General features: G+C 46.8%; 1 pseudogene; it reads right to left on the bottom strand.

Annotated features, from left to right (window-relative positions):
- Positions 1–3,674: 3,674 nt before the first annotated feature.
- LOC124596908 lies at positions 3,675–3,792 on the bottom strand (annotated as a pseudogene).
- Between the last annotated feature and the right edge of the window lie 200 nt (positions 3,793–3,992).

The following is a 3,992-nucleotide window of genomic DNA, read 5'->3' as shown; positions in this document are numbered from 1 at the left end:
GTGCAAGATGTAGCACTGGTTAATGGTGGTATGGATTCCACCCTTCAGTTTTGTTTCATGGTTTCCTTCGCCCCGCACTTTGCTCTCTTTCTTTATGCCTTTTTCTACAACTATTAGCATGGTTTTAGTTATGTGCGTCCCCAACTCGACGCAACGTGTGCACTTACTAGTTTTCAGTTCCTTACTGTTAAAAAAAAATACAAAAATAATTAAAAAATTAACAATAAATAAATGAATAAATAAAATAAAAAAACAAAAAAGTGGTCAGCGAGACAGAATGTCGAACTTAAGGGTCCGGGTTCGATTCCCGGCTGGGTCGGAGATTTTCTCCGCTCAGGGACTGGGTTTTGTGTCGTCCTAATCATCATAATTTCATCCCAATCGACGCGCAAGTCGCCGAAGTGGCGTCAAATCGAAAAACTTGCACCCGGCGAACGGTCTACCCGACGGGAGGTCCTAGTCATACGACATTTACATTTAGTCAAGTGCGAATAGACTGAGCTTCTCAAGCGCTATGAAATGGTTCAGAGATATCTGCAACACACTAACTTAGCCCTATATTACCAAACACTCGTAAAACTTACAGTTGTAGAATGTTGCAAAACAGGATGTTGTGTTCTTAATTTGGTATGTGACATATCATTGCAGATCTGATAATCGTAATTAACTAATGTATAATATATAAATTATGACTTGCGCTTAATAAACTTTGGAGTGGTAAACTTTACGATGGTTTAATAGCATTGTAACATCTCCCCCCCCCTCCCCCCCCCCTCCCCCGCCAGCCGAAGTGGCCGTGCGGTTCTAGGCGCTGCAGTCTGGGACCGCGAGACCGCTACGGTCGCAGGTTCGAATCCTGCCTCGGGTATGGATGTGTGTGATGTCCTTAGGTTAGTTAGGTTTAACTAGTTCTATGTTCTAGGGGACTAATGACCTCAGAAGTTGAGTCCCATAGTGCTCAGAGCCATTTGAACCTCCCCCCCCCCCCCCCCCCCCCCGCCCCACTTTAGTAGTCAAGGTTAATAAGCTGTAAGATGCCGTATACCGCTTATGAATCATTACGAACTTGTAGCATACTGCAGGTAAAAAATAGGTCCGCAAGGCCATTGTCAGTTTTAGTGACGTGGAGCCGCTACTGTTCGGTGAAGCAGCTCCTCTGTTGGTATCACGAGGCTGAGTTCACGAGGCTGAGTGCGCCCTGGTCCATTCCTCCCACTGAGGAAAAATCCCTGGCAGTATCGGGAATCGAACCCGGGTCCTTCAAACATTTCTTTCAATATGAATCATTAATTCACAAGTTCTTACAAACAGACATACAAACACATGATGTAGCGATAGTTCCTATATGTACTAATGTAGTCATAATATTATATGTTTTAATGAGCTTCATATCCTATTGCTGTTAGTAACGAAGCATTTAGTAGAATACATTATGTGATTGGTACCTTGTAATCATCACGCTAGTGTGCTCATGTAGGTGTACTTAGATTTAATGTAATTTAATATGATATATAGCGACAATTGAACACTTGTTCCACATCGGGATACGAACTCTGATGTCTTGTTTGTCGGGACCATACGTCGTAGCCATTAGGCCAATTCATCACTATAGATTATGTTTGAAAACCCGATTATGATTTCTTCGTACTCTATCTCAAGGTCACAATCTTCGGCAGACAGTTTCTGGCAGCAGTGTGTCTTCCACGAAGGTAATTCCAACTCGTCTTTAAGGACATTTCGGATCGTGTACTGCATGAGACTGGGCTGTCTGGCGTGTTAGTTTTTTGGTGACTTCGGGTGAACATTTACCACACGAACGGTACCCTATCCTGTATCGTCGATACCCGGGAATGATCACAGCCCCGAACCCACACTCATTAGTATTGTTTGGCTATACCTGATGAACTCTGTATCCAAAGCGTTCCGAACCCCATGCACAGTCCACCACCACGTGCGAGTATCAAATAACGTCACACTTCACATCGAGAGGCCACCTGAACACATTTCTGCAGATGTCTATCCATAAAGAATGAGTTCTATCACTGCAAAGAAAGAAACACAATTGCCTTTAAACAAATATATAAATATTTATTAAAATTATTACGCATTAACAATGGACAGTTACTTCCTGCCCATGCTGTATGTATGATAAGAATTACGTCCACCCTGTCCACAGGCCTTGTTGGGCCTATCGTTACCGACCGACCGCCATGTCATCCTCCGCCAGTGGCGTCACTGGATGCGGTATTGCAGGGACTTAGGATCAGCATACCACTCTCAAGGTCATTGTCAGTTTTAGTGACGTGGAGCCGCTACTGTTCGGTGAAGCAGCTCCTCTGTTGGTACCACGAAGCTGAGTGCGCCCTGGTCCATTCCTCCCACTGAGGAAAAATCCCTGGCAGTATCGGGAATCGAACCCGGGTCCTCCGCATGGCTATCGGCCGTGTTGACTCCTCAGCTACGGAGGTGAACAAGATAGGAGAAGAATAGGTCGATCGAGTTGAAATCAGTGAAGGTGCAATGACATGAATTCAATGAATACGGAGAAACACCAGTGTCCATGAAAGTTGCCTGGATGCTTGCTCAGATGACATAACGGTTATGGCTACTGCTCGCGCTAAACAGAGAATACGGGTCTGGCGCTGATACGCGATTTTCAGTACGCCAGTTCGACATATCTGAGCGGTTTCCGACTGGTATCATTCCACATGATTGCGTCTCAGTTGATTTCACTCCCATAGAGACATGTAATTCATTTCAATGCATTTGATTCATTTCACAGGGTTTAATATTTGTAAAATTTTCGGCTTACTGATGTAGTGAGAAGGGTAAGTCTTACTGAAGATCAGTTGCTCCTGTGTCGCCAAAAGACAGGCCCGGTCCTGCAGTTCTGTAACCTCCCACAACTGGTTCAAATGGCTCTAAGCACTATGGGACTTAACATCTGAGGTCATCAGTCCCCTAGACTTAGAACTACTTAAACCTAACTTAGCTAAGGACAACACACACATCCATGCCCGAGGCAGGATTCGAACCTGCGACCGTAGCAGCAGCACGGTTCCGGACTGAAGCGCCTACAGCCGCTCGGCCACAACGGCTGGCTCCCACAACTCACATGTCGTTCTTTCCGCACGCAGTTAGTGCCCGACTCGGTAGTTTTTGCGTGTCACCACTTCGTCTCAGCGAGCCATGTCGGCAACGACACGGAGAAGTGACTGTATTCTGCTTCGTTGCTCTCGATTATGCAATTGTTTCAGCTGTAACAGACAAATCCAATTGACGTCTTTAGCCGTCTGAAATTGGCCTGACACATCTGCAACAATTGTCCTGCTGTTGAAAATAACTGACCGGCCGGAACCCCATTTTATCAATAGGCTGCGACATTTTGTTTTGATTTCTCTAATGGCGTACTACGGTACTGTCTACAGTGGCACGAGGATTTCATGTGTATGAGGACTGCAGACTTGTACGTGTACACTCCATCTTCAGGCCATGAGTGGCCTACCGGGACCATCCGACCGCCGTGTCATCCTCAGTGGAGGATGCGGATAGGAGGGGCGTGTGGTCAGCACACCGCTCTCCCGGTCGTTATGATGGTATTCTTGACCGAAGCCGCTACTATTCGGTCGAGTAGCTCCTCAATTGGCATCACGAGGCTGAGTGCATCCCGAAAATGGCAACAGCGCATGGCGGCCTGGGTGACCACCCATCCAAGTGCGGACCACGCCCGACAGCGCTTAACTTCGGTGATCTCACGGGAACCGGTGTATCCACTGCGGCAAGGCCGTTGCCGGAGACATGTACGAGTAATAAAAAGAATTAAGGCCGTAATTTTATAATTGGCTCTGAGAACCATAAAAGCCTGATGTACACCGCCGTCCACGTGCGAGCTGACGACGGTGCGCCAACAGCACGTCCTACCCGAGCGGGAGTAGCATAGCGGCCCACTAACTGTGTTTCCTCTATATAGCCAACGTCCCAAAGGCACCGAG

Source organism: Schistocerca americana, chromosome 2 (assembly GCF_021461395.2).
Source record: "Schistocerca americana isolate TAMUIC-IGC-003095 chromosome 2, iqSchAmer2.1, whole genome shotgun sequence".
In the NCBI taxonomy this organism is placed as follows: Eukaryota; Metazoa; Arthropoda; class Insecta; order Orthoptera; family Acrididae; genus Schistocerca; species Schistocerca americana.
The sequence above is the reverse complement of the archived record's forward strand: the minus strand, read 5'-3'. Positions and strand labels throughout refer to the sequence as shown.